This window comes from Cydia fagiglandana, chromosome 12 (assembly GCF_963556715.1).
Source record: "Cydia fagiglandana chromosome 12, ilCydFagi1.1, whole genome shotgun sequence".
Lineage (NCBI taxonomy): Eukaryota > Metazoa > Arthropoda > Insecta > Lepidoptera > Tortricidae > Cydia > Cydia fagiglandana.
Genome location: NC_085943.1, coordinates 16,285,823 through 16,311,658, shown reverse-complemented (window position 1 = coordinate 16,311,658; position 25,836 = coordinate 16,285,823). Strand labels below are relative to the sequence as shown.

The 25,836-nt window shown below is 36.8% G+C and overlaps 1 protein-coding gene across 1 annotated transcript in view; it reads left to right on the top strand.

Moving 5' to 3' along the window:
- The first annotated feature begins 7,461 nt into the window (after positions 1-7,461).
- LOC134669638 (gonadotropin-releasing hormone receptor) overlaps positions 7,462-25,836 on the top strand; it is a 120,613-nt gene continuing 102,238 nt past the window's right edge. Inside the window, exon 1 of the mRNA XM_063527306.1 lies at positions 7,462-7,633. The gene's annotated coding sequence lies outside the window, so the exon portion shown is untranslated. The remainder of the gene's footprint in view (positions 7,634-25,836) is intronic.

Here is a 25,836-nt window from a genome sequence, read left to right as displayed (position 1 = left end):
AGAATAAACATTAAAGTGTATTAAAAATCAACCCACAAGTTATTTTTAAAAGTCGATTGAACAAATGTTGATCAGTATGAGGAGTACAGCCTACAGTTTAATTTTTTGCTCATATTACACGCCACACCCGGTATAACAAAAAAAAATATAAATATTATATGTTTTTAAGAGACTTTTTTAGTTTACAAGTTAAGATACCATAAAGCTGTAGCCCCCGCTGTAGTCCAAAATCTACCAACGATGTTCCAAAATGAACTCTAATTTCTTAGTTTAGATGTGACTATTATTTGAATGGGGTTTTTAATAAATAATTATAATCATTTTCAAATTCAGTAAATATAATAGTGGTATCGATACTTATTAATTAACTATTAAACCTGTGGATCATATAAGTATTAGGTACTGCCTGGACTTTGGGCCGTTTACGGCCCTTCATTCATATTTACCGAAATTATAAATAGTTTTGACCAAAAAGCAATTAAATGGCCTGTAATACATGCATATTACTAAAAACGTATCATTGTATGTAAATTAGATTAACATTTTTATTGTTTACAGTAAATTAGTCGTCTTATTGTTTTTAAATTAGAGAATTTACAATTGTTTTTTTTAGTAGTAGTAGTAGTAATCACTTTATTGTACAATAAATTAATAAATTACAGTAATGGAATTTTTAAAGGGGAGGCCTTTGTTCAGCAGTGGACGTCTTACGGCCGAGATGATGATGATGAATTAAATTTTTTAACAACTAGCTTAAACGAATTCAAGAAGGTCGACCTTGTTTAGTGCGCAGTCAACGTGCAACATTTAGTGCCCTTGCCTAGAGCACTAATTCTATATTAAATTATATGTGGAGTGCGATGAATATTAATAGGATGAGAGAATAAGAGAATAATTTACAATGATTAATTACAATTGCATTTACTAATAAAATTTAGGCTTTCAGGGCGTCGAAGGAAAATTTTGTTGTGTCGGAATGACGCAGACACGTTGATGTGTATACTTAGATGGGTTGTGGGCAGCCAGGGGACTACCGCGAAAATATAAATTCACAAATTGCGGAGATCTTTCTCTTTTACTCTCACTAAGACGGTACGTTAGAGTGACAGAGAAAATTTGCCCAGTATGATGCCAGTGCAAGGAGGTGTCTAATTACTTTAAAGCTTGAAGCGGAAAATAAAGATGACAGTCCATTTCCAACTACAGCAGCACTACCATTCATTTTACTATGGAAATTGACAATAACACCGACGCGTTCGTACTAGTAGTGCAGTTGCGGTCAGAAATGGAATGTTACCCTTAAAGATCATCACAACACCATTCAAAAGACATTGAGTAAGTAACTCATTTTTGTGCAAAACAGGTAATGGAGAACCTTATACATACGTGAAAGATTTTAGATTACCGCATTTAATCCTATAATCCACTGATAAAAATCAAATTATTATATATATATATATATATATATATATATAATATATGCTATATATATATATATATATATATATATATATATATATATATATATATATATAAAATTGCTCCACTTTGGGCAGGCGTGTCTCACTCCGCGATTTCGTCGCTTTGCTATAGCTAAAAGTACATCCGTTCGGCCCCAATTTTGGGGTTTGCCATAAGCCGCGCGTGGCGCTGTCGCCACCTAGCGGCCATATCTGTGCTGATCGTAAAAGACGCGTTTTGTTAGAGAGTGAGTCTAATGTACTTAGTACTATTATTTATTCTATGCTTTGGGTACCTACCTACTAGTATTCGAACGAGCGAGCGAAGCGAAGCGAAGTTCTTACATTCGACTTCGGACACGCGGCCGGCTAGCGGCACGTCCCGGCATTTCGATGTTTTTAAGCTGAACTGTCAGAAGATAGTTTGATACTCAAGAACTTAAGTAAATTTGTCCTAATTTAAATGAAATTGGGTAAACGTGTACTTGAGGGCAGTAAATTTTAGTCATTAAATTATGAGCAGGCTTTATCAAGAGGTTATTAAGCTAGAAGACCTTAAAATGCTAAAAAGCTATTTGTGAGGGGTCATGCATTTCTGGTCATCTTTTTTGTAAGAAAGTATGGTCGAGTTTGGTATCAAATGAAAGCGCTCGGCTTGCACTTTTATAATATCGTCTTTAAATTTACCATTTTGAAATAATTAGCAAGATAAAAATAAACATAGTATAGGTATTTGACATTTGGCAAGAAACTGGAAGGTAGAGGTTCTACACTCCATAAGTAGGTACAAGAAACATTACGGCTTACCACAGATACAGTTTATTTTAATCTCTATGGTGAATCAGTTAAAGGCTCCACAGAGCTTACAATTATAGTTTGTCAAAGGACTGTCTCGTTTCAAACACAGACAGAGAGAATCATACTATCTTTGTCTTACACCAGTACTAGCACCCGAAAGAGAAGGACGAGTATAGTTTTTTGTTCTTATTTACTGACAAATTTGATTTGACAACTATATTCGCACGCGTTTTCAATCCATTGTCGACTTTAGCCTCGCCACAAGGCCACAGACGTTCGGAATGGGGTTGGCAACTGTCAAAGGTTTGCATAGATGGCGCCATCATAGCTTGGCTCTTTGTCTATGAGATTTGGCTTAAATGACTGGCATCCAGGACATAAATATTCATTACAAACAAAAAATTGACACAATTCTAGGGATTGACAGGGCAAGCTATGCTGGCGCCATCTTTAAAATACTTCGACCGGCCAACCCCATTTTCCGAACGGAATGACAATTGTAGAGCGACGTCCCGTTCCTACCTGTCATTCCGTACGGAAACTGAATGAAAATTCCGAACGTCTGCGGCCAAGGTAAGTGTGCAACAAAATATAGATGAAGATGGCGGCCATGCACTATGTCATAAAAATCGTCATGGATGTCGTTTTTTAGGTTTTAGGGGGCCCCGATTTCGAAAATGATGACCATTTTGGAATCCAAAATGGCGGCCATGCACTATGTCATAAAAGTCGTCATGGGTGTCGTTTTATAGGTTTTAGGGGGGCACAGATTTCGAAAATGATGACCATTTCGGATTCCAAAATGGCGGCCGTGCACTATGTTATAAAAGTCGTCATATATGTCGTTTTATAGGTTTTAGGGGGCGCAGATTTCGAAAATGATGACCATTTTGGAATCCAACATGGCGGCCATGCACTATGTCATAAAAGTCGTCATGGATGTCGTTTTATAGGTTTTAGGGGGCCCCGATTTCGAAAATGATGACCTTTTTGAATTCCAAAATGGCGGCCATGCACTATGTCATAAAAGTCGTCATGGATGTCGTTTTATGGTTTTGGGGGGCGCAGATTTCGATAATGATGACCATATTGGATTCCAAGATGGCGGTCATGCACTACCTATGTCATAAAAGTCGTCATGGATGTCGTTTTATAGGTTTTGGGGGGCGCAGATTTCGATAATGATGACCATTTTGGATTTTAAAATGGCGGCCATGCACTATGTTATAAAAGTCGTCATATATGTCGTTTTATAAGTTTTAGGGGGCGCAGATTTCGAAAATGATGACCATTTTGGAATCCAACATGGCGGCCATGCACTATGTCATAAAAGTCGTCATGGATGTCGTTTTATAGGTTTTAGGGGGCCTAGATTTCGAAAATGATCACCGTTTTGAATTCCAAAATGGCGGCCATGCATTATGTCATAAAAGTCGTCATGGATGTCGTTTTATAGGTTTTGGAGGGCGCTGATTTCGAAAATGATGACCATTTTAGATTGCAAAATGGCGGCCATGCACTATGTCATAAAAGTCGTCATGGGTGTCGTTTTATAGGTTTTAGGGGGGCACAGATTTCGAAAATGATGACCATTTCGGATTCCAAAATGGCGGCCGTGCACTATGTTATAAAAGTCGTCATATATGTCGTTTTATAGGTTTTAGGGGGCGCAGATTTCGAAAATGATGACCATTTTGGAATCCAACATGGCGGCCATGCACTATGTCATAAAAGTCGTCATGGATGTCGTTTTATAGGTTTTAGGGGGCCCCGATTTCGAAAATGATCACCGTTTTGAATTCCAAAATGGCGGCCATGCATTATGTCATAAAAGTCGTCATGGATGTCGTTTTATAGGTTTTGGAGGGCGCTGATTTCGAAAATGATGACCATTTTAGATTGCAAAATGGCGGCCATGCACTATGTCATAAAAGTCGTCATGGGTGTCGTTTTATAGGTTTTAGGGGGCACAGATTTCGAAAATGATGACCATTTTGGATTACAAAATGGCGGCCATGTACTATGTCATAAGGATGTCGGTTTACAGGTTTTGGGGGGCGCAGATTTCGAAAATGATGATCATTTTGGAATCCAAAATGACGGCCATGCAGGATGTCATAAAAGTCGTCATGGATGTCGTTTTATTGGTCATGATCATCATTTTCGAAATCTACACACCTGTTTCAAATAAGGTATAGGTAGATGCATCCTAGTAAGTCAACAACATCTATATCTACTATCGAATTGTACTTTTGATAGTAGTACGAAATGTAATCTGAAAGGAGTCAAATAATATATTCCTGTAATGAGGAATCTATATTGATTCCAATTACTAGTAATTGTAGTATTCGAAAATTGATTCCTGATTCCTCAAATGGAATAAAATTGTACTTAGTAATTCGGTATTGTTAGATTACAAAGTAATCTGGGAATCGGTAATCAGATTACAAAGTAATTTCAGTAATCGTGGAATCAGGAATCAATTACGAAATGCCCATCTCGGACTAAGTAGCACTGCATTCAATTGATCTTTTTGGCGAACCGCGAGTTCACAGTTCGGGGCGAACTACTAGTGATATCTCATTTTGTAAATTCCTTATTATTATTATTTTATTAATATAAATATATATATAGGAGTGTCCCAATGCAGCTGGGCATATGCCTCCCCTCTTTCTCGCCATTTGGTTCTATCCGGTGCACACTTCAGCCACTATTTACAAAATGTGTGAAGGTCGTCCCGTCATCTCCGTTTTGGTCTTCCTCTGCCCCGAGATCCGTCCTGTGGGACCCAGTCTGTAGCTAGGTTGGTCCAGCGCTCCGAGCGCATTATTAATATAAAATATTTTTAATCCAAAAATATTTCCTGCTATGATTCAGATATGGTTAGATAGGTACCAATATAATTTGACTTAATACAAGCTATTAACAGAACTTTTATGAAAGTTAGGCCACAGTAAAAACATCAATTACGAATATTTATTCAAAAAACGCAATTTATGGTAACTATGTAATCATTACATTCTTTTGAAATGAAAACAAAAGGGAAATCCCTTGAAACGAATCGATCATCTGTCTTTCATTTCCGACAGCGATAAGCTCCATACATTACATTTATCACACGGTTTTCTTTCTTCAACTGTTTTATATTTTATACCTAATTTTGTAATATTTTAATTTTTCAGTATTACATTAAAAAAGATACCGGTGTTAAAAAATAATACCTATATGTAGTGCTGCCCTATTATGCCGGGGCCACACTAAACGGAAAACGCCGTTAAATATCGCGATAATCAACGGCGTTTCCCGCCGTTTCCCATTAGTGTGGCCCCGGCATTAAAAATAAACAGCATGTCTAGACAGGAAATAAGATACGCTGTTTTGGGGTTATTCGCGGATGGTCTACAACGCAAAAGGACTACTGTAATATTTTGTCTATATCGCTATTAGTCTACATCGCAAACGGTCTAGAACGCAAAATGCCCACATTATTTTTTCTGTTTTATCTTAACTTTATAGCGATGTCGACGGAGCCTCGCTTCCGCGGGGCTCCTATTCTGTGCTGTTTGGCCTTCGGCCATTTGAAGATACCTAATCAACCTAACCTACCTAAAATGTGGTGATATAAAAGTGGGCAATTTGCGTTCTAGACCGTTTGCAATGTAGACTAATTAGCGATATCTAGACAAAATATTACAGAAGTCATTTTGCGTTCTAGACCGTCCGCGATTGACCGCTGTTTTGCCATAACATAGTACCTGCTAGGCTAGTGCCAACAAACCAATCGTTTACGCTCCGTGGCGAACGACATGATAATATGTTTGTCGCACTAGGTACTTATTCTCTTCTTCCTTGTCGTATCCTCATGGCTGAGGGACGTGACGAATGTGGACACTTTTCACCAGCGCTCTCCAAGACGCTGTCTTGGGCCCAGTGCATGCTAGCTTGCACTATTATGGAAGAGTAACTAATAGAGAGAGAGGACTAAGCTACACTACGGAGCGTAAACGTTTGGCATGTTGACTAAGCACCCAGGGCAGTGTCGCTTACGACATTATCCATATGTTTAAATGATTATTTTTATATTTTAACAGATAAGTAGGTAGTAGTAGGTGTTTGAAAAATATGTATTTGAATAGGTACATCGAGTCAATTTTTTGGGATAGACTGCTAAACACAATGGACATTTTAAGTATATTCAACTTTTTACCAGGTGAATGAATTTGTTCTAAAAATATGAAATTTTAACGCAACGCATTAAGGATGATTTACGTTAGATCGGGCCGTGTCCGGGCCGGAGCTTCCGGCTCATCGTTTGCTATGGAAAGTATCACGTGATCGCCTGTCATGTCATAGAAAAGTAAGCGCCGGAAGCTCCGGCCCAGACACGGCCCGGTCTAATGTGAGTCATCCTTTATGCAAGGAAGTCGTACGTAAAGTCGTTTGTCGTTGCATTAAAATGTACTTTATTATCTGATTTCACACTAAAGCCAGTAAAACTAGTACACGTTTGGGTACAAAAAAAATCTTGCTGGTTTGTTTACATGTTTTTTATTAGCATCTGGCTCGATTACAAGCTTAGATCTACGTAGACGGTTATTTTAATGGCCCCCTCGACTCCTATCACCTCTGCTAGAATACGTATAGCGTTTTATAGCCTAGCTGAGAGTTTACCCAAACAGTAAATTTACACGAAACCACTCTAATCGCAAGAGTCGGTAAATAAAACCAAAAATAGCCTCACCCCACCCTCTACAATGAGCAGAGCTATAAAGAATCAATATAACATTTAACTAAATGTAACAATCAATATAACATTTAAATAAAATAATTAATTTAATTTAAATATAAGAATCAATACAACATTTAACAACTTAAATGTTATATTGATTATTTATAGGCATTGAACATTGCAGAGGGTGAATTGGCATCAACATCGTACATTTTTTACTTCATAAATACATAGTTGTAAAAATTTATTCCAGTGTCTAAACAAGTGAAATCTATAAAATTATTTAATATCGCACGCAGTATCATACGGTGTCAAGTGAAAAATTCTAGAAACATCGCTTGGGCTCATGGAAAAGAATCCGAAAAGCAGCTGAAAAAATATTGGAAAAGTTTATTTCTAACAAGTGTAGTACGAGACAAGTGTTGTGCGGAAAACGGCGTAGATGCGTTTCATGGCAGTCTTGTGCGGGAGACAGTAGCGGCGTGACGTGTCGCATCTGATCGGGTCTAGAGTTCGTGGGAAAAAGTTTTTACTGTGTTCTGCTGTAACTGGGAATTTGCAAGAGTGACAAAAGTTCAACTTTAGAGTGACTTAAAGTTTGTGAAAAAATTGTAGAGTTGGAAACTTCGATCACGAGTGGAGGAAGGTGAGTGAACTCGAAATAGTTTAAAAGTAGTTCATAAACTTAACAATAAAATAAATACTTAATACAAAAACTATTTCAATATTTTTTCTATTATACATACAGTAACGTATTAAAATATATACTTCAAGCATTTAAATTGTATGTGAAAGTTAGTTAAAATCAAGTGGAAAACTCAAGAAACTTGTTGTCTAAAGGAAATGCGGGAACATAAAAACTTTAAAAGTATCTTAATGGCAATTATTATTCTTAAGTTAGTTCTGTTGTCTCATTTAGTACCTAAATTTAGGCGTTTTCTGAATAAATTTCTTATATTATATTGTAATTAAGTAGCTACCGTAGTATTAGACCTACATTAAATTTGATTATTCCGGACAAAGTATGTATGTAGTATTAAAAAGTTTATACTGTTAAATATTCGTGTCAATCAACTTTTTCTAATGGTCATTGTTACGTTATTTTTGGTCTGTTTTTAAATTCTATTTTTATTCATTTTATCGGAAAGGTATTTTCGTGTTGTTAATCTGTGCCATCAGCCAGGAAACGATAAGTAACATAGTTTGCAGTACTTTAATCTAAAATTAGTTCCAAAATACGAAACTTAATTTAGCTTTTAAATTTTTTTTTTGGCGATTATTTATTAATAACATACATGCCGATTTAAACATTTGCTCCACCTGGCATTGCTAATTACTATCATATTTTAACACATACATTAGGTTTTGGTATACTATTCATACACAAAAAGTGTTGAAAGCAGAATTACCCAGTGGGGAGCAAAGTAGGCACATATTACGGTAGGACTATTGATTATATCGACTACCTACAGTCCTAAGGCGCTTATTACACTGTCGTTGCGAAGTGCGAAGCGACGACGTACGCTGCGCAAAGAATGCGCTTATGAACAAAAAACCGTACAGTGCTATGGAGCTCGGTGTGCCATACTCTGCGGCGCGCACCGCATCTCCGACCGAAAGCACGAACCGTTGTGCGGTTTGGTGGTAGAGCCAATGTTAATATTTTATTGCGGTGAAGTGCGTACGATCGCAAGCGGTTGCATATTAAACTGGAAAAGCGAATAGCCGCGCAGTTACGGCCTGGCCACGACATTGGTCTAAGGCGATCGGCGGGGCGACGGGCGGGGCGGAAAACGCGAGCGACCGCCAGGCATGCCACGTACTTTCAGTAGCGGCAACAGCGACTAGGAGCGGCTGGGACGTAGACGTATTTAAAATCATGTTTTCTTGTTCAAAAGTGCCTAGAATATATTTCATCGTTTGTCAATGGGTGCATGGTCTAAATACAGGACGACAAATTTATTTAGATGAGTTTAGTATTTTATATATTGTATATATAAAGCACCCAAAAAAACGAGTACTTACACAAGAATAAGTGTGGAGACGTCACAACATACTTAAATACTCGAAAGTACATTTAAAATTTCAATAATAAACCCTTCCGTCTCCATGTCGCTCGAAAAAAAAACAAAATGTTTTGTTCCGCATCGCCCCGCTCGATCCGTCTCGCCGCCTAGGCCGGTCGCGCCGCTCTAAAGTCGTGGCATCGCCCGCGCTGCCCGATACAAATGTTCGAGTCGCGCCCCTCCCCGCTCGTCGCCGCCGCCGGTCGCCCGGTGCACGCCGCGCGCGTTGCCGCTCGGCGACAAGGCTCGTGGCATGCATTATGCGTCGCTGGGTTATTGTTTTTCCGACTTACCGCCGGTCGCCGCCGCCGATCGCCTTAGACCAATGTCGTGGCCAGGCCGTTACGGCCTGGCCACGACATTGGTCTAAGGCGATCGGCGGGGCGGCGGGCGGGGCGGAAAACGCGAGCGACCGCCAGGCATGCCACGTATTTTCAGTAGCGGCGGCAGCGACTAGGAGCGGCTGGGACGTAGACGTATTTAAAATCATGTTTTCTTGTTCAAAAGTGCCTAGAATATATTTCATTGTTTGTCAATGGGTGCATGGGCTAAATACAGGACGACAAATTTATGTACATCTAGTTTAGTATTTTATATATTGTATATATAAAGCACCCAAAAAAACGAGTACTTACACAAGAATAAGTGTGGAGACGTCACAACATACTTAAATACGCGAAAGTACATTTAAAATTTCAATAATAAACCCTTCCGTCTTCATGTCGCTCGAAAAAAAAACAAAATGTTTTGTTCCGCATCGCCCCGCTCGATCCGTCTCGCCGCCTAGGCCGGTCGCGCCGCTCTAAAGTCGTGGCATCGCCCGCGCTGCCCGATACAAATGTTCGAGTCGCGCTGCTCCCCGCTCGCCGCCGCCGCCGGTCGCCCGGTGCACGCCGCGCGCGTTGCCGCTCGGCGACAAGGCTCGTGGCATGCATTATGCGTCGCCGGGTTATTGTTTTTGCGACTTATCGCCGGTCGCCGCCGCCGATCGCCTTAGACCAATGTCGTGGCCAGGCCGTTAGCCACCCCCGTGGTTAACCGCTAGTGCGTTATCCAGGGCTCGGAACCGGTTTTCACTTCATACAAAAAATAGCGGTATTAAATATTACGTTAAATATCCCATTCCAATATTACGTTATTTTTCGTTCCTTTGATTTATTGTTTAATTTTGTATGGGACAATCTAATAATACGAAATTGTTACCTAAATAAATGATTCAGTCCTATGTAAAGAGCATAAAATACTTAAAAATATTGGGCCCTGGTTAAGGCCATTATGCCATGTGGTTTTTGCATAGACATTCTACATTCTACAGAACAAAGTAAAAAATTCCAGCATCGGACGTCGCTCCAATGTGCGAAGCAGTGTGATAAAGACCTATCTCTAGCTTCCCAGCCTGACCGATGATAGAAATAGATGGCCAACTCAAAGACGCAATAACGTTGATTAATAGTTATGGGTACCTAAGCTTAGTTTTCAAAGTTAGCTAAGTCTGACATGGGAAATCACTTATCTTTCAACCACAAAGTTGTCTTGAGTCTCTCTCGTGTGTCTCGAGAAGATAACGGTATATTAAAATAAGTTACATTAGTATTTGTGTACCTGACATGACTAAGATACGGATCACGTGAAACTTTCCAAAAGGAATTTATTAGCAATTATTAAGGATACTCGTCGCTCAATGAGCTATGGAGAGGGCTATGTTCGGAGTTTCTCTACGTGATCGAATCAGAAATGAGGAGATCCGTAGACGAACTAAAGTCACCGACATAGCCCACCGGATTAGCAAGCTGAAGTGGCAAGGGGCAGGCCACATTGCACGCAGAGAAGATGGCTAATGGGGTCGAAAAGTGCTCGAGTGGAGACCACGGACTAGCAAGCGCAGCGTAGGACGTCCACCCACAAGATGGACAGACGACCTTGTTAAGGTCGCCGAAAGACGCTGGATGCGGGTCGCTTCCAACCGGCACGTATGGAGGTCCAAGGGGGAGGCCTATGTTCAGCAGTGGACATCTTATGGCTGAGATGATGATGATGAAGGATACTCGTATAAAGTGTAGTTTTGATACGAGCTCATATTAAAAGTGGTAGTTAGAATAAGCCCTCATATTTAAATTAACTTTCAAATGGTTTAATAAAATGACTCAAAGAAATCAAAAACTAATTATACTCTATTAGTTTATAATAATTATAATAAAATATATAACTATATTTTTTAAACTTTTCATAGCACTAAAACAGCCCACGCTTGTTTCAGTTTGCGGTTGTAATTGAAAATACACGCTGAAAAAAAAATGTTGTCTTTAACTTTATTATTATTACGCTGCTTTAAATTTAAAGACAAAACATCTGGACCACTGATGTAACTCTAAATATTCTTGTTAATTAGGTCACAGACTAGCTTTATTCGATGACTAATTACAATAATGCTTTGTAATATGTTAAGTAAATATAGTTTTCACCACACCAGCTCGGAAAGGCTTACTTTGCACTTCAAAAACTGATAGCAAAGTTGCATTTTATGCACATGTGAGGCAAAGTAATCAAATGCAAAATTTGAGTTGTTTTCTTATGTTTGCTGGTAGAATTGATTTTTAAATGATGATTTTGGATTATAAATATTTAATAACATTCATTTGGATTTGATTTGGTTTGATTTTGTTTGATATTTTACATTTAATATTTGCTTCGGGTTGGTGTGGTGAAAAATTGTGTGTTTCACTCGGGGGCAAATTTTGTTTAACCCTCGTGCTTTGAAACCCTCGCAACGCTCAAGATTGTAATTTTCGAACCACTCGCTACGCTTGTGGTTCAATTTTGGAATCTTTCGCTTGCTCGGGTATCAATATTAGCGCGAGCGGTTAAACAACAACTTTGCCCCCTTGTAAAACAAATAACTATTTTTCTGCAGTGCCTAAACAACGGCGTTGAAAAGCTTAGAAGTGAAGAGAATATTATCGTGTTGTTAAAATGACCTTGCTACTCGTATCAGGCCTGTTGAGATTTCGGCCATTAAAAATGCATCACGGCAATTCTACGACATTATCAAAAACTAAGATAGTTACGAATGTTTTCAATATAGACATTTGTGTTTTGTATTGAAAATGAATTCCGATTTTTGACAACATTCCTTTTTGATTCACTAACAAATCCTATTTTTTCGACAAATCCTATGTGACAATTTGAGATAGGTACTTAGGTATGTATTCACATTATTGTAGGTACATTTTGATAATATGTAATCATACTATTATTACATATAGAATTTTGTTATTTCACTATATAAACCTGCAAAATATATCAACATAAAAATATTAAATTAAACTACAGAACTGCTGTTTCCTACAGGTAGGTAAATATTTTTTTATTTGGTTTTCAAATTGTTTTTCCCCCAGATATAACTTTTATATGATAATTATGTCATTATCTAGCAGCAATAGACAAAATTCAAAAATTTAATCTACGAGTATTAATCAAGGGCTATTTTACAAGACGTATTTCGCTTGTGATGTTGATAATCATCCTTCTGATATAGAAACTTTTAATAAGCCTATTCCTTACTTCATTTAAGTAATTTTCGAGAAATAATTGGGACTCGACCTTTCTTGTTAACTTACTGTTTTATCTCCAGGGGTATTTAATTACTCGCCTACGCCAAGAGTGAGCCCTGAGACTTACGGATTTAACCATGGAGAATATACATCATTAAGGCCCACTTGCACCATCCCACTAACCCGTAGTTAAGCGGTTAAACCGTTAACGTAGTGTCAAATTGTACTGGCAATCATGGCAACTCTAGGTTTAACCCGTTAACCCCGGGTTAGTGGAATGGTGCAAGTGGGCCTTATATGTACTTTTAAAATTATTTACCAAGTGTTAGCGAAGGTCTCCGTTTAAGCTTAGGCAAAAATGCTTTCGTATGATTAGATTAGATTTCTTTTTTTCACGATGAAATAATTTTCCCTATAAATTTTGTCCGGATGTTCCTCTAAAGGTTACAGGTTTTTTTTGTCGATTATGGTTGTGTTTTTGTTTGGTAAATTGCGGAGCTATAAATTAATTAAGTCTTAAGCTAGTGCAGGGGTCAACAAACTTTTGAGAAAAAGAACCAACTGCAGTAGAAATCACCAATTTAAGGAAGCTTAAATAGCCAAAAGTGTTGTTTTCAGTGGTGCAAGAATTCTGAAGTGACAAACATTTATTAAAGAGCCGCAATTGTACCTCCAAATAGCCGCATGCGGCTCGCGAGCCGTGGTTTGCTGACCCCTGACCTAGTGCTATAGGTTTCCTTGAGCCTTAAATTTATTTAGTTTTAAGCTAGTGCTATGCTCGAGAGGTCTACAGCTCACAGAGCTACTAGTTATAATTGACCAAGCGTTACCGAAGGTCTCCGTTTCAGCTTTGGCAAAAAGCTTCTGTGTGTATGTGCTAATTCATGTGTGATGTGAAGCGTACGTATATGTACCCACTTTTATTGAAACGTAGGTATACGATATTTTAATGAATATGTTTTAACGTTTTGTGTAAAATACTGTATATTTTTATTTAAGAAATAAATACTTATATCTAATCTAATCACTATTAAGTTTCACAATAAATCCATTTAGGAAATCGTACCGAATCACAAAATTGTCGGCATTTTATTTTTACGCCTTTAAATGTATCAATCACATTATTATAACGTTCATAACAATTCACCGATTCCAATATCAAAGCAACGCTTACCTTGTCCTGTCTTAATAAAAAAGATTCCTTGTATATTAAAATGAAATTCGGAAGTTATTTTTAGGATTATAATTTCAGCTTCACATCGTTATCTCGCCGCAGGCCTTTGCCGAAATCGTGTTATGTATTTTTTATGTTATAAATTTAGCTTTATTAATTTGTGTTGTGCGGGGAACACAGCCTGTGATAGGTACGAATCGGGAAGTAGATGGGTTAAACACATTGTAAAAAAAGGTCACTTCTGTGGACAATACAATAAAAGTTAACGATTCTGGTACTTAAATATTCAGTTTTAATTATTTGAGTCTTAACCCTCTGCGACTGATGTGCGGTCTATCTGACACCGCCAAATAATTTTTGAAGTGAAAACTTTTTTAGCGGCGCTGAGCACTTTTTGAGGTGGGGAAAAAATGATAAACTCGATAGGTACAGCGTAACGCGTAACGTAACGCTGACGTCATGTATGACGGACAATGTTATTCACCAAAGAACTTTAGTTATAACGTATCATAAGGAGGTCAATTATTTAAAACTGGACTTTTATATTAAGCAATAAAGCTCAATGTTCTAATCTTGTACGGGCTGAAATACGAGGATCTCACAATTACATTCTAAATCGCTAATAAAAGTGAACTCTAGTACTGGTGAATAAAACTCAAAATATCAAAACCAAATATATTTAGATGCGAGGTCTGCAAGGTAATTTTACAATTTCTATTCGAATTTTAAACAATTAACGCTACAAATTTTAGCTCACTGGATAGCAATTTCGGAACTATAGTTTTTCAATAGAAAGGGATGGGTCAATTATACATACATAGTGCTGCAGACATTTTGGACTAGTCTTTGAGTTTTCACTTCTGTCGGCACTCCCGGAGTGCAACCCGTTGTTTTTTTTTGTTGCTATGTCGGCGTACGGCGCGATATAGTTCTGTCTCGCTCATTACCTTCCTCAAACGACTTGCGGCATCGGACAGTGATGCCCGAGCGGCAACGTGGTGCATGCATCGGGAGATATGAGCCGAGGGTGTCCCACAGACGTGAGCACAGCAATATATCCTGGGTCTGACAGACCTCACCTCATAAAATTTGTACTTATTCATAGTAATTATGGTGTCTATCAGACGTCACCTCACAAAAATAGTACCTAATGTTTCTATAGCGTCTGATAACTTCGTTATATCTACAGGAAAGACACGAATAAGTTAAGTTACAGTATACCAGAGTCTGTTCGGAAAGAGAAGAGTCGTAGAATGTACTGCCGGCCTAGCCAAGCTGGCAAGCGCTATTGCTTCGACAACGAAACGCTTTGTCTCTCTGTCACTCTTCTATATTAGTGCGACGGTGACAGTAGCGTTTCGATCGCTATGAAACGTAAGCGATTGACACGTTGGCTACGCGGCCTGCGCCCCGTACATTCCATGACACTTCTCTTTAAAGCCGAACAGACACTTTAAAATGTGTTCTGCCCGTAGGCGATTAAGGTCTAATACGGTGCGATTCGGGAAATGATTTAGAGATTAACTAGATACGATATAGTAAAGATATGTGACTTTCTAAGATAAAGGTACCTTATAGCAGTTGGCGCTTACGCTATTATTAACGTCGCTCCAATAGTATTGCGGCGCTATGCAACGAAAGCGCCAGCCGCCATAAGGTTCCTTTTGCCGTGGAACGTAACATAACTTTACTATTTCATATCTAGTGAATCTCTAATTCATTTCCCTAATCGTGGCGCCAGCTGCCATAAGGTTCCTTTTGCCGTGGAACGTCACATATCTTTACTACCTATTTCATATTTAGTGAATCTCTAATTCATTTCCCTAATCGTGGCGCCAGCTGCCATAAGGTTCCTTTTGCCGTGGAACGTCACATAACTTTACTATTTCATATTTAGTGAATCTCTAATTCATTTCCCTAATCGCGGCGCCAGCTGCCATAAGGTACCTTTTGCCATGGAACGTCACATATCTTTACTATTTCATATCTAGTGAATCTCTAATTCATTTTCCGAATCGAGCCGATAAGGTGAGTGTGATCCTTGCGATTCGTAAGCTCGTCGTAGTAATTAATAACAACAACAGCAAACTTTAAGGTGGTTCGCTTTTCATACAAAATTCAATCAAATCTCATTAAGTAACTACACAGTATTAGTACACAAATATTTCCGCATTTATCTTCTTTCGAATATTCGTTTGCGCGAAATTAACAGGAAAACAATGTTTCATACAGAAATCATGCAAAAATCATAGTTAACTTTTCATCAATTTTACGTATGTGTGTGTCACAAATGTCGTGTACAGATACATTTGCGACGTTGCCATACCATTTCCGACGTTGCCGGGCTGACCACGGCTCGAATTTGGAGTGCCGTCATGTTTAGTGCAATTTTGTTGACACTGATATTTGACAGGTAGTTAATTGACCTAAGCGAGAAGTTCGTCAGCTTAGCTAAGAACTATCATGGCGTGTTATGCAAACAGTCGCTTTTTTGCTTGCAAACGGAAGATTCCCGGTTCGATCCCCAGTCATTGTATGCTGGAACATAACTTTTTGTATTTTTGTTACACCTACATTTCGTATTGTTTTTTATTTTTATTTAATTTTTCTTATTATCATAAATCGATTATTAAGTATAGGCTACACGTATTCTTTAATTTTTACAAAGATAATTAGAAATTATACTCTTCCTAATCTCTCTGATTTTTACAATCAGGACATCCTCACTGCAATAAAAACCGGGCAAGTGCGAGTCGGACTCGCGCACGAAGGGTTCCGTGCCATAATGCAAAAAAAAAACAAAAAAAGCAAAAAAAAAAACGGTCACCCATCCAAGTACTGACCACTCCCGACGTTGCTTAACTTTGGTCAAAAATCACGTTTGTTGTATCACGGGAGCCCCATTCAAATCTTTATTTTATTCTGTTTTTAGTATTTGTTGTTATAGCGGCAACAGAAATACATCATCTGTGAAAATTTCAACTGTCTAGCTATTACGGTTCGTGAGATACAGCCTGGTGACAGACAGACGGACGGACGGACGGCCGGACAGCGAAGTCTTAGTAATAGGGTCCCGTTTTACCCTTTGGGTACGAAACCCTAAAAAGAAGTGTATAAAATTTCCTGTGGTTAAAAATAATGGATTTTGTCTATAAATGAAAAACACAATTATTACTATAGTTTGTTTTTTTTAGCATTAGAAATAAGGTAAACAATCTTGACGTGTCTTTTAATTGAAAAACACATTTTAAAAATAAGTTACGGCAAATATGTAACAATTATAAATCTAATACGATCATTTATATTCTTCTGCTTTCATAAGTAATCGTTTTTGATTTTGAAAAACCTGATAACACTGAGTATGTGGGGGAAGCGCTGCTGGCCTAGCGGAAAGCAATTCGGAGGTCGCGGGTTCTAACCCCGGCTCGTACGAGTACCAATGATTTTTCGAACTTTTGTACGAAATAGCATTTGATACCTACCTATTTATACACCGATACCTATTTTTCGGTGAAAGAAAACAATGTGAGGAAACCGGACTAATCCAAATAAGTTTACTCTCTGGGTTGGAAGGTCAGGGCAGTCGCTTTCGTAAAAACTAGTGCGCATGCCAATTCTGGGATTAGTTGCCAAGCGGAGATTGAATATCTGGGAGACCGACCAAAGCTTACAAAACATAAAAACTCAAAAATGCGCGTTTTCTCATAGACCTAGCTAAGAGATCAAACCCCTTATAGCAAATTTCATCGAAATCGTTAGAGCCGTTTCTGATACCATCCAAATATATAAATAAATAATTATATATCTAATAATTGCTCGTTTAAAGGTAAGATAACACAAAGGAGAAACAAAAAGAAATTACCTACTCGCACCAGTCTTGAACCCCAATCCTCTTGCACGTATTTCCACGAACATACCGTTACGCTATTGCAACATACTTACGTTGTGTGAAATTGTCTACTACAAGGATCACGGAAACACTGTTTGCATGTGTGAGTAATAGTAGGAAAAAGCGTGACAGCAACACTCCGTCAAATTAAAAAGGTGGTTTTTGCACAATGAAGTATTCAATGTTTTATTTAATAGTTCAATATTTACTTAAAGAGTGCGCGAAACATACTTTTAAGTATACAAATACCAAGACCATTTCACAAAAAAATAAAATCTGAAATTTTGCAGAAGTGGTGCCATCTAGCGAGAGTTAAGTTTTGAGTAACCTAGGCGAACCACCTTAAACTGTTTTAATGGAACTTTCTATTCATTGATCCTTTATCTCTCAAATCTGTGACGTCGAATATTAAACCTTATTACCTCCATAACAGGTCTCTAATTTCCACGACGGAAGTATAATTTGTGTGCAAGTCACGAATTAATATGATTTATAATCCTTCAGCTTCCATGCCGCTATTTTAATGAAAAATCCCCTGTTGTGTCAAAACTCTACATAAATATTAATGATATTTTCTAAATTGCTATACTAATTTTCAAATAAATTTCATCAATCTCTAGGGTAACGAAAAAAGTAAAACATCGAAAGTCGCGATGACACGGAGATACAAAAGTCTTTTGCCCATCAGTGCATGAAACACTATATATACTAATGAATGTATAGTTCGTTTTTTTTAGCATTAGAAAGAACTTCGCAGAAGTAAGCTTGTCGTTCCAAATCCGGCACTTTTAGCGGTAATAATTTGAAGTAAATTATATGTATTGACCGTGCTACATTAGATAATTCAATAATTATTAACAATAAAAGAGCCCGATAAAAACTGTACGCTTACTTCTGTGGAGTTCTTTCTAATGCTAAAAAAAACGAACTATAGACTAGACAAATAAGGAAAAATCGGCAATAAGTGCTCGAAAACTTGCCAACAAAGTGACGCAAACAATTAATTGAAGCTTAATATGTAACTCATTCCCAACATACACTAATAAATTTCATTTTCATTTCAACATACGAGTAGGGTCTTTTTAAAAGGGTTTATTTCTTTATGAAGACCATAAGCCCTTGTGAAAAGACACTCCTCATACGCTCTTTTATTTAATACACTTTTGTTATTGCTTTTCCGTATCGAATTCTATTTCGTTTACTTTTGTGCAGCGCACTGGTTGGATTCCATTTATTTTAAATCTTTCATTTTGTACGACTACAAAGCTTTGTTTTCTTATCCAATGACGGAAATGCTTTTAGATAAAACCTTTTTTGTTACAGTTTACTAAGCCTTGTATTAACTAGGGGGTATTGGCAAGCAAGCTTGGGACTGGAAATAACATGTGACCACCTACACAAATATTTGTTATCACGGCCGTTTTTCTGATTACGGTAGCATTGTTGTCCCTAGACGGTCTTACAAATAAGTTTCTGTTTTTCCTTTACAGTGTAAATACAATGCATGTTGCGCAGTAGGAATATTTCTTTATAGAAGGTATCTTCATATCAAACATCCACTGGTTGAGATAGGTCTTCCTCAAGACAACCACTACAACCGGTCAAAGTATAATTTTAGCCTTTTAACTCACTAACCTGATAATTTTAAAACTAATTAACGTCTGATATGATTTAATTCAGGAGTTTTTAAATCAGTTAATTAAGTGTGCAGAAAATGAAAGCTCGCAATTTGTGATATTATCAGCCAAAAACGACGTTTATGGTTGAGAATGGCACATTTACTACTGAATTTAGTGTATGACAAAATTAAGAGTGATTTTGAATTTTATGAGTCATAAATTAAAGAGTAAGTAATTCAAAATCTGCACATGCCAATTGTTTCATTGGTTGTTTGTTTGATAACCATGATTTGCGGAAAATAACTACTAACGCCTGCTTATTGACGTCCATTCTGATCACGATCGAACCAATGACCTGTGACCAATTTTATCATCTTTTCAAACTATTATTTATTATTGTACCTCACCGGCCTTCGCACCGTTCTTAATGTTATTATTTGTTTTCTTCAATATAAATTAGAAACCCGGAATATTCCATAAATTTAATTGCCAGTCATTAATACTCGTAAGCCGTAACAAGCAACTTAAATGATGGGAGGACACTTTTTAAAGCTTTGATGAGTTTATCGAGTACGAAACAAGTACCTACCTAAACTTAATATTAACCCAACCTTTGTAAAATATTAATCATTTTTTTTATTTATATAGTGACGTAGGATACTACCTGCATTATTTTATAAATAAAGGAAATACGATATACCGAGTGTGGCCTGTAACACGAGCAAGTAATTAAAACATAGATTGTACTCCTCAAACTGTGACACTTTTGTTCAACATCTTATTAATTATGAAGTATTTAGACTCCCTATTTATCATACAAAATAAATATTATCTTCAATGAACGCCATCGCCACGCCATTATCATTGTGATTGACGTTGCTTGTCACGCCTTAAATATCACAAAATTCGCAATATTTACATTGCGTCTTAGAATCAAATTTAAAGTGTATTAAAAATCAAACTACAAGCTATTTTTAAAAGTTGCTGAACAAATGTTGGTCAGTATGAGGAGTACAGCCTACGGTTTAATCATTAAGCATTTCCTTCAATATAAAAAAAATATATATAATCAAACAACAATTGGTATGTTCTCAGGCACGCGATGTGCTTTGTGTTTCTGAAACGAAATCAACGGACAAAGGTTTTTATGATAAAAAGTACTCCGCGTTATTTTCTAGAATTGTTGTACGAAAAGAGATCAAGGCATTATTATGAGTCTTAAGTCGTCGCCTGTAAGTAAAATGCTAAGCATGTAAAGATGCTTATTTCCTTCTGCCGTTTTAGTAGACGCGCTTTATGAATTGTTTGGATTGTTATATTGTTATTGCATTGCAGTACATGCGTTTCTTTTCTCATAATGTCAAACCAATCTATGCCGCAGCTGCGACGCCGACGTAACGCAATAACGAACAACAAACCACGGGAGAAATTCAAACGATCGTAAACAAATACATTTAAAAATAGCACAACTTACTATTTATGAACTATGAATAAGACTTAAGGATTAAAAAAAACATGTGCATAAAAACTATTATACAGATACTCGTAATCATAATATGAAACTTTGAATAATATCTTCACAAAGGCCGAAGTTACATTTTAGTTTTGTATGAATTGGCCTCCTGGGAGCGCGCTGCCCTTATCGGTCCATTTCTTCAAATCTTGACTGATCGTTAGTCAACATTCACATGAAAACTTCTTACTTCCTCTTTTTGTTCTTTGAACAAAAACTAACGCGAGAGAAAGGGGTATGCAAAAACAGTTTCTAAAAGCGAGTATTCGCGGTCGACGTAAAACCTACACATAAAATTTCAAATATGCATAATTGCATACCCATTTCGAGCCTTGTATCAAGGGAATAAAGTACAAAATAAAAAAAATACATGTTCGTGACGACTGTAGGAGATCACCGTTTTTAAACCTTAAAACATTAGAACCCGTATTCAAGCCTGGTATATACAATTATACATTCAATGTATGTATACATTTTATAATATATCACTCATAAAAGCCTACGCTTACAGTTGGATGGCTCCTAAATATTTATGCATAATCTTTAGAGGCCTGTAAATTTTATTTAACGGCATGCGGGTACATAAAATAATATTGTTATTGCCTACTGTCTCTTTGCATATGGGTATACTTCGGATAATATAGCGTAATCAAATAAAAACGTTTAGGATTAAATAAATCTTATATTAATAAATCAGTGTAACAGTTGTTAGAACCTTAAAAAGATTAGACAATTGAATTATAATGCATATTATTATACAATTAAGGATTTGCACTTTAGATAAATCTTCGAAAACATATTTAACGCCTTAACTGATTGAATCACAAAATAATAAAACATAATTTGTCAATTTCACGTTCTTGAAGAATAACGTAGGTACCTACTTATATTTATGTGTTCCAAATTTCGACCTTTGACGGTTCTGATTGTCAGTATCAAACATATCAAGGTAAGTATTACAATATTTATATAAAAATATAGTGCGAAAATTATAAGAGATTAAATAACTTTGACGGAGGCGATTCAGGCCACTAGAAATCAGATTAGACGAAGCTTCTTGTGTTAAAATCTAAACTTAATTATTTTGATATACGTATAAGATTATATTTTAGTTATGACATTCGAATTCGTGTTACTGCTGCATTTTAGATTTTTTAAAGTTATATTTTTCTTATTTTTGAATTTAATTATGTTTCGTTTTTAAGCCACAATGGCGCTCTACACAATTCATGTATTCATGTTAACTTCTTTGTTCTAATTTTGCTGTGAGCATTTTATTCAAATGCGCATATTGTTCATGACATATATTGTTTACCTTGCGCCAACATAATAAGCTAGAAACATAGAAAGGAAATTAATCAAGTTGTGCAGTTTGACTTAGCATAAATATACAACGACACGAACTTTACGCGTTGCGTTTTAGCTACACATTTTGAATCTTTACAGTTTTTATTTTCGGGTTGGTTTTTTTTAATTGTATGACTCACGGACATAGGTTTAAGTCAAATAAAGACTTATCGGAAAGAAACGTTAGACTTAAATCTGGTGTACTAAACTGACTTTATAATATATTATATTATATCCCCCGCTTGGAAGGGCTCTACGTAGGCTAGGCTCTCGCATGTTTCGATTTTGGAATCTTGCATTTGCTTGCGTCTTATGCCAAATAATGTTAAGCAGTCGAGTTAGTGCTACCTAACAATAAATTTAATAAAAATGATTCCCACTTATTTGAGGGCTGGTAAATCAGAATCAGAATCAGAATGCATTTATTCGTTATAACATAGGTACATTGTAAGTAAGTAAGTAGGTAAGTAAGTAAATACTCTTTATTGCACCACAAAGAAAAATACAATAACAGATTTACAGTGTAAATAATGGTAGCAACAGGCGGTCTTATCGCTGTAAGCGATCTCTTCCAGACAACCTTGGGGTAGCAGGATATAAAGAATAGAAAACTTTTAAAAACAGGTAGTGCACGAAATAAATTACAGGAATAAGAAGATTACACATTCGGTCATATACAATATATATATATATATATATATATATTGTATATATATATATATATATTGTATTGGTCTTATAGTTAAAGCATAATTGCGAACGCTATGTTTTGCCACTAGGCGTACGAATTTGTTTACCTATACTAAGTTTAAACATGCACAAGTAGCCTACGTACTATACGATGATTATTTTTGTTAGGTAGGTAAGTAGCTACCTACATTTATAGTAAATTAAGTATACTTTCTTTGAGCGACTTCTTTTATTTGTGTATTACACAAATTAGCTTATTCAGTCAGAACAATCAAAGTTTAAGAAAAAGTAAACACTAAATATTGAAAAAACTTTTTGCGAAAGCATAATCAAAGCAAAATTAGAAAAGCACAAAATCCTATATTGACTTCCGAGACGTATTTTTAAGTATGTCCTTTAATGTATTTCTTACGTAACGAACTTTTTCAACTTTCTACGTGATTGACAAAAATATGCTTGTGCGCGGCAAAATTTACCAAGCAATGTAGTAACTTCGTGCCAGTGGAAGTCCTTTGAGAAATATAAAACTCCTGCTTTACCTTCTTTACCTCATTCGCCAGGGTAAAGGGCGTCGTTTTATTTTATTACATCTGCTGCCATTCTCAAAGTAGGTACGGATTTTTTATATTTACGCGCTCTGTGAGGGAATTTGAGGCAAACCCCTAACGAGTACGTGAATCGCAGATGCAGAAGTTTTATTTTTAATTTGAATCGTGGTATCAAGTTTTTTGATCACTTTCCCGTAAACGGTGACTTTTGGAACCGAAAAATAATTTAGTATCGAATGTGAGTGCTTTTGTATTTTATCAGCTGTTCAAATATAGATAGGTACTAAAAGCGAAGGTAGTTTTAAGCAAATCGATAAACTTACCTTACTGCGTTAAATGCATCTATACCTATTGTGAGAAAAAAGGCCAGAAATTCCATATATTTGTAAGCGATATAATTATTTTGTTATAGTAAAAAAATTTTGAATGTTCGCTGTGCTCGAGTCTTCAATCTGTCTCTCTTCTAAATATGATAATTATAAATTTGATTGCAACTTTTCAATAATATCCTGATTTTCTGATTTTTAAGTTGACGATTTCAATTTATCACTGAGATTTGTTTTATAGGGGGAGAGTTGAGAGAGTCACGGAGATTTGTTCTACGCAAAATTGTAGTTTTTATATTAAATATATTTAGGTACAATCACGCTCCGTAATTATAGGGTTCTAGTGTACTGGATATTCCACAGCATAAGTATTGAATAATTAATTTAGTTAGGACTCTAAATGGCTCAACAATCACGGAGCTTGACCGTACATTTGTTTATCACAGGCAAATGCCACGAAAAAAGACACAAGGAAACTAGACTATTTTTGAGAGGGCAGACTACTAGAACCTCAAATAAAGTAAAGTAAAGTTGGTTTCATCATTACCCTGCAATCATAGCAGTATAATTTTAGTATAAAATAGGTAGTGATATAGGGTAGAGATTTGACGACCAAACATTTAAATAAAAGTAAGTACAAAGTTGTCAGAGTAATTGGGACAAAAGTTAAAAACCCGCGCGACGGCTATATCTTCCGTAGCATGTTTCGCGCGGCGCGCCATATCTTTTAGTTCCTTTTAATTATCCAGCTTTAACTCCCTACTTCATTACAAAAAAAACGCTATTAAGTCATTAGTCGTACTATATTGTATGTAAGTACGTCAGTCTACTGCGTAAGCACCTCCTTCTTCTGCATTTGTATACGAGATGTAGTCATTAAGATAAGCTGTAATGTACTAATGCTTTAGATCAGATCGCATATAATTCACGGGTAATGGTTTCGATATATTTAACTAAAATGGATCTATATACGTACGTACCTATTGTATGTATTCATATGTATTCGATGTTTGATAAGGACATGGAGCGGTTTTCTAATTTTAAGGTTTTGATATTGATATTGCTACTATCGACCTGAGTACGCCCTCCAGACTGCGCGATCTTCCCCCATCCGAACTACGTGCCCGAGCCATCGAAGTCTAGTGGCTTTCGATTCTCCAAGTGGTCGTCTGGACGCCCTAGGTACCGCGGCTGGAGAGAAGGGGTGCAGAAAGACCTTAGCGAATTCGGCGCGCCGTCGACTGGAAAGAAACGGATTTGGACAGAGTTGCATGGCGTCTTTGGTGTCGGAGGCCAAGATCCACTTCGGGTCGTTGCGCCACAGCAGTAAGTAAGTACTATCGACCTGCCTACCTGCAGTGCTTTAGGTACAATGACTTGCATTGCAAAAGTGCACTTTATGACTGAATTCAATTCATTAAGGTAAGGTATGCACTTTTTTCAATTCATTAAGGTAAGGTATGGAACTGTGTGTACATCGCTCGACCAAGATGCACTATAATTCGTTTTTTTAGCATTATTAAAAAGGTAAACGATCTCGATGTGTCTTTTAATTGAAAAACACGTCTTAAAAATACGTCACGGCAAATATGTAACAATCATGGTCTAATAAAACATGGTCTTCTCTTCCCAGAGTGACACAGGCCTAGGTCATATTAACATTGCCACTTTATTTCAACATAACATGTTGCATGGGTACATTATACCTATGGTTAATAAGTTAAAATATTTCTTTATAATTTTATAATTTTCATTTATATGTATTTTATCTTAAATTTTACGATAACACGTTATTTTTAATTATTCGTTAGCAATATCTTCCGATTCACGAAATAAATTTCAGACGTTCGGGTAATTCTGTTTACACTACTGGCAACACAGGATTACTACTGTCACATTTGACAATTCGGATCTAGATAACTTCATGCCCTGACCGTCATCCTTGTCGAACGCGTGTTAATTGTTATTTCCTTCTCGCTCAGTGTCAGCAGTTGCAGTGTTTTCCAAACTTTTCACGTCGTAAGCTTGGTAATTAATGTTTTGTTACGAAAATGGTTGGCTGTTCTATTCGGAAGTATAAGAGTAGGAGTGAAAAGGGTAGTTTTATTTTACTATGTTTCTACATG